At 42.9% G+C, this 11,351-nt stretch overlaps 1 long non-coding RNA gene and 1 other non-coding gene across 2 annotated transcripts; both read left to right on the top strand.

Annotated features, from left to right (window-relative positions):
- The first annotated feature begins 571 nt into the window (after nucleotides 1-571).
- On the top strand, nucleotides 572-678 carry LOC138828512 (U6 spliceosomal RNA). The gene has a single exon (XR_011372267.1). It is a non-coding gene; the product is annotated as a U6 spliceosomal RNA (small nuclear RNA).
- A 4,370-nt stretch (nucleotides 679-5,048) lies between these two features.
- Nucleotides 5,049-11,150, top strand: LOC138827888 (uncharacterized). The gene is made up of 3 exons (XR_011372194.1): nucleotides 5,049-5,090; nucleotides 6,798-6,947; nucleotides 10,165-11,150. It is a non-coding gene; the product is annotated as an uncharacterized lncRNA (long non-coding RNA).
- Nucleotides 11,151-11,351: the final 201 nt, after the last annotated feature.

Here is an 11,351-nt window from a genome sequence, read left to right as displayed (position 1 = left end):
GCCAGCCCTATTGCCTGTGTTCCTAGCTGAGACTAAAAGCTTCTAGGTAGCAGCTTCTGTTGCTGTCTTCCTGCTGCAGGCACAGGTGGCTCAAGCCTGTAATCCTAGCTCACCAGGTTTAGATTGTAGTTATGACCAGCAAGGACAGAAAAATTCTTTACATTGCACCTTCAAAGTAACCAGCCAAAAGGAGGGCTGAAGAGTCATAGCTCAAGTTGTAGAGTGCCAGCCTCATAGGAAGTCTTGAGTTTCAAACTCCCATACTGTTCCCTCCCCTCCAGCTATTTTTAAGACGATAAAACTGGAAGAGATACCCATATGAAGATATGTAAATTGCAACTTAGAAGCACAAGCAATAAAAATAGCAAGGCAACATGACTACTATGAAAGTTTACAACTATTTAATTACTGAATCCAGAGATATTGTAAAGGTTGATATGTGAATTAAAGAATTTCATAGCTTAAATTTAAAAAAGCAGCTAACTCAGAGGATAGAAATAAACAAATGCAGTAAAGCAGTCAAGACCAGGACAAGAAAGTCAACTATGTAGATAAAAAAAATCCAACAACGGTGTTCGCTTCAGCAGCACATATACTAAAATTGGAACAATATAGAGAAGATTAGCTTGGCCCCTGCACAAGGATGACACGCAAATTTGTGAAGCATTCCATATTTTTATGTCAAAAAACAACTTTACAACTTTGGGGGGTAGGGGGGATGGGGTGGGGAAGATGGGAAGGGATGGGAAGGGGAACCAAAGGAGGAGGCAACAATGCTTGATAAGAAATGTACTCATTACCTTGCTCATGTCATTGTAACCACTCTGTATGGGATTGTCACAATACAAAAAAGAAAAAATCCAACAACGTGATTGAGAAATCTAGATGTTAAAAATCCAAAACACACTGGGCACCAGTGGCTGACAGCTATAATCTTAACTACTCAGAAGGTTGAGATTTAAGGATGACAGCTGATATCCAGCCTGGGTAGGAAAGTCCATGATACTCTTATCTCCAATTAGCCCCAGAAAACTGAAGTGGTGCTGTGGCTCACAGTGCTATCTAGTCTTGAGAGCAAAAACCCAGGGACAGCACTTCTAAATTCAACCCCATGACCAGGGTGGGATAGGGGGGAGTGAGGGGGTTAGGCAGGAGGGCAAGAGAGGAAGGGGTTGGCAACAAGCAAAACAGTTCTTCATGAATGAAAGGAGATAGTGGGAATGAAAGCAGTCACAATTTTCAATGCACAGTCTACAAAATTAAGAAAGTTAAGGGGAAGGATTGGGAGCGAAGAATGAATGTGGTGAACACCAATCCAAGGTGCATTGTCTTCATAAGCTGATTATTTGAGTGGTAAATCCTGGGTGCAACTACTAAATACAAATATAATGTTAAAAGACTCACAAACCCCAGTCTTTAAATATTCTAGACACAAGACCATGAATGACACATGTAATTTGACCATTTTCTATGTCTTCAGTCTGTGTTTTGTTCCCTCTTCTACACCAGTTTTGTGGTTTTGTCTCATTTCAGAAGCCTTGAACATGTGGTCAGAATGGCTTAATTTTATTGCTATCTTATCATAATTCTTCAACCTGGTCTTCAACCAACTTTTTTTTCTGCTTGAAAGTCTATTGGTGATGCATCCCATGAGGTATTTATTGAGCTTTTCATTTCCAGGACTTCTTCACCACCTCCCTGAGACTCCAACCATATACCCTGTCCCCAGCTCCATCTCTTCCACCCACATTGCCTCACTGGTCTTCAGGCTGGGCTACCAGAAGTCTAGGTACTTGCCCTGGTGAAGGACCCCAGACCCTTAAGGAGTCTATTTGATTTAATTGGTCTCACTTGGCCAGGATAATCAGGGGATTCTAATGTATAACAGCGATTGATGCCTCTGCTCCAGACGTGAGCAGAGCCCATTTTCATCCTGTGTGGCAGGTGGGTGCAGGGTGGTAGTGTGAAAGGCACTTCTTCCTGGGTTAGTGAAGATGTATGCAATGTCAGAGATCCACTCTGCTCTGACGTTTGGGGCTGCAAGTGAGGCCTCTCCAGTGGCTGTCTGCCTGGCCCAAGCCACTTTCCTACTGTCCGAGGGCTGGGTTCTCCCAGAATTTTCTGAAAAGTCCATGCTCAGAAATTCCTTCCAAAAACCAAGGAGGCAGAAGTGGCGCTGTGGCTCAAGTGGTAGAGAGCTTTCCTTGTGCTGAAGAGGGCAAGGACAGCGCCCAAGCCCAGAGTTCAAGCCCCATGACCTACACAAAACCAAACAAAAAACAAAGGAGGAAGTAACAATGCTCAATGGGAAATGTATTCATTACCTTACTCTTGTAATTGTAATCCCTCTGTACAATAATTTTGCAACTAAAAAAAAAAACATAAAAAAGAAAGAAATTCCTTCCAAAACCTCTGCATGGGGACAGAAGCACACGGACAGTGTCAAGGTGGATACAAGAAGGTCCAGGTCAATAGCAGAGGCTCCCAGATGAGCTGGGGGAGGATTTGGGGGGGAAGACAAGACCGAGCTTCCCAGAGCAGTGTCAGAACCAGTGGATGGGGCCCTGGTCTCTCTTAACAATGTGTTCCTCACTTGCTAGGTGCCAGTTTTGCAACACAATTGTCTTAGAGAAGTCACAACATCTGCTCAAATGAGTGACAAGTAGGGTACATGTGGCTGGGGCCTGATGTCACCAAACAGATTTGATGCACATTTGTTCATTTACCAGTGAAGACACCACTTACAAATGTGTTAAGAAATATTAGTTGCATTTAAACAGCCTCTTCTTGAGGGAAAACGATGGTCTATAAGTAAACACATGAGAAATCTCATTTAATCTTGTTCATCATATTAAGTCAGTTCTTCAAGGCAGACAAGTGAGAATGGATAAAGGAGAAGGGCCCTAGGGTAACTGAATTTTCCCCTCTGAGATGATCATTTTCCTTCTCAACACACAGTAGAGAAGCAGCGTAGTCCCTGCAGGTGAGTGGGAAGTATATTCTCAACAGAGTGCATGCCAACATGTTCAGGCCCAGAGAACCCACTGAGTAGGGTTTCTGCTCTATTCTCCTCAGTCACTTCTCTCTTCTTTTTTGAGATAGTGTCTATTCTAAGTAGCCCTTTGGTGTCAGCTACTGTGTATGGGCATCATAGGCACATACCACCATGCCCAGCCTCATTACTTCTTTTCATGCTTTCTGCCCTTTGAAGGTCAGCCAATAGCTCCAACATGGCTCTCTTTCATTCGCCTCCTATTGACGCCCTTTCCTGGTTCTCTCCATCTGGACTAACTGGAGTCATCTGCCTCTAGCCTGCACACTGTCAGGTTGGTCCATGTTCCTTCTTCCCAACTAGTTCTATACACATCTGCTTGTTACTAGGGAGTCTTTTCTGACTTGTGCTTTTCTCTTTTCCAAATAGCTGGACATGCAGGACATTGAAAGGAATTCCATTCACACCCAAGTGTGTGAATGAGATGACTGGCTCAAGGCTGTTTATGGTTTCCCACTTAAACACACAAGCAGTGGGCCAGGATCGGTGGCTCACACCTGTAATCTTAGTTGCTAAGGAGACTTAAATCTGGAGTTTGGTGGTTCCAAGACCTGCCTAAGCAGGCAAGTTTTGAGATCCCACCTTCAAAATAATCAAAAAAGAAGGACTGGAGGTATAGCTGAAATGAACATACTATCTGAGCAAGAGCTGTCATAGTACAGGTCACTTTGTGCCACTTGTAGCAGAGTTTCTTTACTCACAGAGGTCCTGGGGATTTCTGACACCCTCCAATCTGTACCAATAGCATCTCTTCACTTCCAACTTTGTGTGTGTGTGTGTGCGCGCGCGTGCCTGTGCACCTGAATGCACTCATGTACTTGTTGTGTAGGTTGATAGTATTAAGGTGCAGGTGCTTATGACTTCTAAACACTTTTAATCTTTTCAAACACAATGAACTCTTAAGAATTCGACTACTGCTGGGCATCGGTGGCTCACACCTGTCAACCTAGCTAATCAGGAGGCTGAGATCTGAGGATGGCAGCTCAAACCAGCCTAGTCAGGAACGTCTGTGAGACTCTTATCTCCAATTAACCACTAGAAAACTGGAAGTGGCACTTTGGCGAAAGTGGTAGAGCACTTACCTTCGGTTGAAGAGCTGAGGGATGGTATCCAGGTTCAAGCCCCATGATATTAAAAAAAAAGAATTCTACATCTGACAACATTCAATACAAAGGCTCCATTCCAAAAATGCCATTTGGCTAGATGGTGATTGCCTGTCCAAATTTACTTAGTATTTTCTGTAGTTGACCTCCATCCTCCCATACCGTTGCACATCTACACACTCCCCAGATTATTGCTTACAATGAGCTTAACATGTTCCTGGAAATAAGGATTCTTTCGTGCCAGATTTGGCATTTAATTGTTAGTAAATCACCTTCTTCAGCAATAACTCCCAATGAGTTATTGCTTATAGATGAGCTTAAAGATCTACCCTAAATTAGGTAGGGCTCGGTGGGCACAGATACAGTCCTTCTCCTTCCCTATCTGCCACAGATAGTGACACATAATCCACTTGCCCAAAACCATTTTGGCTTCCAGGGAAACTGGTGAGAAGCTGGAGTAGAAAGGGATTTGGGGGCTGGAAGGCTGCTTCAAGGCCAGGTAGAGCACTATGAGACCTGGCCTGCTACCATCACAGGTGAGAGCAGAATGCCCTTTTGTCCTTGTGGGACTCCTGGGTATCAGGGAAGCAGGAGGCTGAGACTGCATCCACCTCTTAGATTTCTCAGATTGCTGGCCAAGTTTCAGAACAACTCAATAATATGCCTGAGGAAAGTCTGCCAGGCTACAAATGAAGAAAAGGCAGGAGCCTAAAACTTGGCATGGAATTTCTGGGAAGACACCTTCAGACTCACTCAGACTTTCTCTCTACAGTTATTCTTACCCTCTGCAAATACAGAGAGAAGACACACATTTTCTTCTTCATTGTACTCTAATTGCCCCCCAAATTGCCTGAACTTGTACAGTCTATCTCTCCACCTTGCAGGGTCCCCAAGGAAGAGAGACCCCTAGAACCTGGAGGCTTCTGCATCAGGAGGTAGGTCCCAGTGACATAGAGGATGAGCTTAGCTGTGAACCCCCTGCTGCTCCAGCTGTGGGCTGTCAGTTCCTTCTGCAACTCCCTCAGCTACAGTCATTGTCCATGACACACGGTGTTCCTGCACTCCCCACACTGATGGGTACAAAGGTAGCATCATGGCAATAGGCCAAGTCAAACTATGGGCACTCAGTGATGGAGGTTGATGACTTGCACAACAACCTGACTTGTTGCCCTGTCCAATCTGACCTCCAGCCCTTCCCTTCAACAGGGCTCAATCTCTGAAGATTCTCCTCTGTGCCAAACTCTCTCAATCTAACTCTAGCACTAAGGAACAAGGTACATGTAATTGAGAAAACACAAACTACAAAATAAACACACGCTCTCATCATGGATGGATTTAACTATTTAAATACTCAAATATTTAAATTTAAATATTTAAAAAGATGAACCAAAAAATTATACTGAACTTCTCTCCCCACTTCTGTTTCCTATGCAATTTTGCTCTCGTTGCTTGTGTGTATGTGTTGTTTGTGTGTGTGTGTGTGTGTGTGTGTGAGAGAGAGAGAGAGAGAGAGAGAGAGAGAGAGAGAGAGAGAGAGAGAGAGAGAGAGAGAGAGAGAGAGAGAGGAGAGAGAGAGAGAGCAAGAAAGAGAGAAATAGACAGAGGGGGGATGTGTGTGATGGGTGTGTGTGAGTACTGGGGTTTGAACTCAGGGCCTCTGGTTATTAAACTGGCTTTTTTTTTGTTCAAGGCTGGAACTCTAGCATTTCAGCCACAGTTCCCCTTCTGGCTTTTTTTCTGGCTAACTGGTGATTAGAATCCCTTGGATTTCTCTGCCTACATTAGCTTCAAACTCCAATTCTGGTATCAGCCTCCCAAGTGGCTAGTATTACAGGTGTGTATGAATGGCTGCTACATGGTCTCTCACTGCCACTTTAAAAGGGCAGCTTTTAGATTGTGAAGCAAAAGCACAACTCCTGTTTGAAAACTGGGTATCCTTGTGATTTATACAGATCTGGAGGCTCCGCATGGGAGGAATGGCCTTCTCCTGGGAAGGATCACAGCGCTCCAGCAACCAAGGAGATTTGATGGACTCATTGAGTAGAACAACAGCCAAACCACAGTTCTTTAGGACATTGTCTGAAATAATTTAGCCAAGGTACTCATAGATGCGCCTTCCATAATCTTGGAAACATAACAGTAGAGCAGCCAATTGGACTCTTTCCAAAGGTGGTACAGGGTGTTTGGAACCAAGCCTTTTCATTAGCCCAAATCACATCACAAAGAGGCAATATGGACCCTTCTAATCCAATGGCTAAGCCCATTCAGGTTATAATAATAGGCTTCTTAAACTGAATGAAAGTATTCATGAAATTTCTAAAATAAAAAAGTAAATGGGAAATTAGTAAAAACATTGCATGTGTGAGCAGATGAAAAGTATTTTAGAATGCAATTTGCCAAGAAGAAAACTGTGCAACTCATAAAAACAAACATTTGTTTAAGGCTTCTTCCCAGAAGCTGTAGATTGTGGATCTACCTGCTGCAGGTTGTAAAGGCTTAACCACAGCCTGGATGTCATGCAGGGCTGGCTGCTGCCACTGGTTCTAGGTGACATAGCCAAAACTGCTTTGATATCTGCAGTGGTTCTTGGGTCCTCTTACTGTTATATCCAGCACTTCCACTTTTCTCTTTGAATACCCAAGGATCCTGCTGACTTCATGGACTTCTTGTGACCAAGTAAAGAGAAAACTCAGGAACAAACTTGGTACCCTGGTGCTGACTGAAGAGTAATAGACTAATGGATCTGACCTGACCTGATAGGAGGCTTCACACAGTGAATCCAGAAATAACAGGTATCTCCTAAATCATATAACCTGGACTAAATCGCCACAAGGACATGGATATAGCCTAGTTTAAGACATGAGGTTGGAAAGAAAGATCAGAAAGCACCCCAATGCCTATATCCCATTATGTGTTCATGGTTGCCACTGCACAGGAGCTTGGAGAACAAAGCAGGCAGGGGGGAAGGTGACCTTCACAGTAAACAAGAACTTCCCATTAAACACAGCCAGTGCTGTGCTGGAGTTGTTTTACAGGCTGTGCAGTTCCAGGGAAGTTGATGCTAAACTACATTGGGAATCTGCTTCTTCCTCCCCACTGTAGAGCTGTGTTCAGAGGTGGTTTCTTGTTCTGATTTAACACAGTGGAGCAAAGCATAAACTTACACCTACATAAATATAAGGTGATTCTTTCTAGGTAGTTTGAGTCTGACCATTGCAGAATATCTACAGCTTTTCACATGCAGAGTTGTAATCCTGGGCCTAACTGACAACAGCCTTTGAGTCACTTCCTACTATCCAATTCTCTGAACCCTATCAAGTGGGATATAGTGCCACATCCACTCCCGCCTTGGGGGCATACCCCCCCCCCCCCGAAAAATACCTGGAGTTGAACTCAGGGCCTTCTGATTCATTTGCTGTCATTTGACTACTTGAGTCACACTTTCAGTCCTGTTGCCCTACTTATTTTGGAGGCTGACTTTTCACAGACTTTTCTACTTGAGCTGTCTTCAACCAAGATCCTCTGGATGGATCTCAGTATTCTGAGTAGCTAGGATTGCAGGTGTGAGCTACCTGCACCCAGCTAGATTGTATTGCAAGGAGGGAGGCTGGGAGGTGCATAAGGATCACAGGAGAACAGGACTTGCACACACAGAGTCCAGCAACTGGTGTGAGGTGCAGTCTGTGAGGTGAGGCCGCCCTCACCTCAGCCTTGTCATATGCCCCCAAGGTTGGTAAGGTTTTTTGCACTAAGCAAGAATTAATTCCTTTAAATGAACAAGCTACAGTAAAATCTAAGATTTCTAATTGAGAAAGCCTAAAGCACTATTAGAAAAATCACACTGGAGTTTAATGACAAAGCTCTGGTACATGAACACAAAAGAATCAAAACTGTCCTCAATACCATGTTTCTCCCATGATATATTTGTACATATATATTTTAAAAATCTGCTCTCATAGTCCAGGACTTTAACAGGACTTCAACAGGCTAATTAATACATTGTTTTATAACTGATATTATTATTTTTTACCTGGAATGAAAATAATGTCAAATGAAATTATGTCTCTATCTCAGGGATCCATGCTAAATTAACCAGCACCCCTGCTCAGAGGAAGGGGCCATGATGATGTGTGAACTCATTTGTGAAACATGAGCTGAACAGAAAGTCAGTTTGTTAAAACACAGCCATTCACCAAAGCTTTGTAGAAATGACCTGTCAGGAGAGACCTCCCAAGGCCACAAAGGCATGGTATCATGAGCTATAAAAGTCTAGCTACAGTGTGTCCAGAAGTAGGAGATCATGATGGACCTAAAGAGGGAAATGTGTGCAGCTTTTGTTGGGTATATGTAGATTCTTTTTGCTCTTCATGGGGCTTGAATATAGGGCCTGAGCACTGTCACTGTGCCTCTTTGTGCCCAAGCTAGTGTTCTACCAATGTAGTCACAGCACCACTTGTGGCCTTTACAGAGTAGCTTATTGGAGAGAAGAGTCTCACAGATTTTGTTGCCTGAGATGGCTTTAAACTGCAATCCTCAGATCTCAGCCTCCTGAGTAGCTAGGATTAGAGACATGAACCACCAGGTGCCTTGTTTTTATGTGTGTATTTTAAAACTTAAAAGTAAAGCCCACAGGACTGGGAATGTGGTTTAGTGAAAGAGTGCTTGCCTAGCATTCATGAAGCCCTGGGTACATTTCCCCAGTACCACATAAACAGAAAAGGCCAGGAGTGGCACAGTGGCTCTAGTGGTCGAGAGCTAGCCTTGAGCAAAAGAAGCTCAGGAACAGTGCCCAGGCCCTGAGTTCAAGACCCAGGACTGGCAAAAAAAAAAAAAAAAAAAACTTAAACCCCACAAGAATGAAAACATGTACAATGCAGCATACTAAACTTATATGTGTTACCATTGGATTATCTGTGAACTAAGGTAAAGGCTGTGTGAGGTATGGTAGGGAAGGAAAGATTTGCTACAAAGTTAGTTGTTGAAGACATTATTATTCAATAGACTTCCTTCTTAGAAGAACATTTACGAGTTTAGATGTCAAGTCAGACCCTCATAAAAAGATGTAAGAACTTTCTGGCGAAATCGGGCAACAAGGACCAAATTAGGAGTTCCTTTGCTGCCTTCCTCAGTTTATTGAGCTTTAGTATCTGAAGGATCGAGTAGGAAGAGGTCAAGTTCTAGGGGCAGGTTGCTGGTTAATTTTACTCTCTCTCCAAATCCTCTAATCTAGAACTGCTGAGTAATAGCCTCTTCCTTTGGAAACTCCCCACCTTATCTCCCTGCATTATGAGAGGAGACCTCCCTTCCATGGAGAGGAGCTTGCTCTTGGGTCCTTCAGACACTTAGTATGCAGACATCAAAGGCTCAATGTTATAAATGGATCCCTAGCCACTCAGTTTTTATCAATGATGTAATGGCCATTTCATGACAATGAATCTGTAAACTAGCCATCATTAATTCCAATAGTGGAAACAGCAGCACTAGCGAGTGGACAATGTCAGGTGTTAGTTGGCCTCCATTTTCACTTTGCTTCTCTTTTGGATATTTGCTACATGAGAATCTTTGCCTCAAAAGGTTTAAGGAGTCTGAGACATGACACCACAGAAACAAGCAAAAAATATACGCAGAGAAAGATTTTTTTTGTGTAAAGTCCATCTTATCCATATAAAATTAATTTAAATAAACAGTAAGAGAAAGCTTAAGTGAAACTGCGCTAACTATTTTTCTGATTCTTCTCTATTACATTAAGAAAAATTCTCACTGGAGAAATACATTCACTCCAAGCAGCAGCAATGCAGGTTTCACAGAAATAGGATGTGTCTGTTTCCTATAATATCAGCTGAGCCTTTTGTGGGGAGCCCAGAGAAGAGCAGGAAAGTGGGAGGCTGGGAGGAGAAACAGGAGTGAGGAGCTGATGAAAACAAGCATCTACATATTCACCTCAAAGTGCACGAGATGAGCTCTCTACTTCAATGTCTGGATCTATCTTTTCTCTTTTTCTTATCCCAGTAGGACAAACGTCAGCACTGTCCAGGTCAGTGACTGGACACTGGAGGGAGGAGCAGGCTGAAGAGCAGCAAGATTGGTGAGAGAAGCTCCGAGAGGCTCAGCAGAGGACTCAGGTGGTCTCATGGAAGATGTACAACGTCACCACAGAAGACAATGGTGTGTGTGTGTGTGTGTGTGTGTGTGTGTGTGTGTGTGTGTGTGTGTGTGTGTGTGTGTGTGTGTGTGTGTGTGTGTGTGTGTGTGTGTGTGTAAAATGTGAGGCTTAAATTCATTTAATTCATCCTGGTATAACAATAAGCAGTGTCCACACAGACACACACACACAGACACACACACACACACACACACACACACACACACACACACACACACACTGATGTGAGTTTCTGATTGTCTACAGCAAAATTCTGTCCACTGACCAAGGTTTTTAATTTCAAGTCAAGGAAGAAGGCAGTTCCTTCTAGTACCACACCACAAAACTGAAATTAAAGACCCCAGAATAATATTGGAATTATAACATTTCAAACCATAGGCATGTTATTCTGGAAGCAGAGATGGGGAAGACTGAGGTCCAAGGCTAGTCTAGGCAAAGTGTTAGCAAGAAGACCTTATCTCAACAAACACTCCTGGCTTGGCGGTTCATGATTGTAATCCCAGCTATGTGAGAGGTATAGGTGAAGGAACAGGAAAGCTCAAAAAATACTTTAAATACTTAAAGCAAGAAGGGCTTGCTTTGTGGCTCAAGTGGTAGAGGGCTTGCCTAGCCATTATGAGGCTTTCAATTCAATCAAATACTAGTAATATAAACTCACAAAACAAATATAAGATGTGTTCATTAGTTTGATGTAGTTACTTATACAATATATACAGATTTGAAACAAATTGTGTGTATGGTAAGCATATGGCTTCTTTCCTGTCATTTAAGGAATATTTAGAATTCAGAAAAGATAGAAGTAAACACTAGGTTCCTTGCCTAATAAATAAGAGTAGGGAGAATTTCATTCCTTTTCTACTGCATATCTTCAAGTTCTCTCAGTAGTTTCTAGGCTGAATTTGAAGAAATTGTACTGAATGTACTAAAAAATAAAACTCTCTGTATGATCTATAGTAATTGGCACAAAGCCTACACAGTTTATTTTACAGCTCAGCAACAGCAGTTACTATTTGGTATAGAAAGCATCTCCACT

Source organism: Dipodomys merriami, unplaced genomic scaffold (assembly GCF_024711535.1).
Source record: "Dipodomys merriami isolate MVZ:Mamm:240054 unplaced genomic scaffold, mDipMer1.0.p SCAF_16, whole genome shotgun sequence".
NCBI classification, from domain to species: Eukaryota; Metazoa; Chordata; class Mammalia; order Rodentia; family Heteromyidae; genus Dipodomys; species Dipodomys merriami.
The sequence above is the reverse complement of the archived record's forward strand: the minus strand, read 5'-3'. Positions and strand labels throughout refer to the sequence as shown.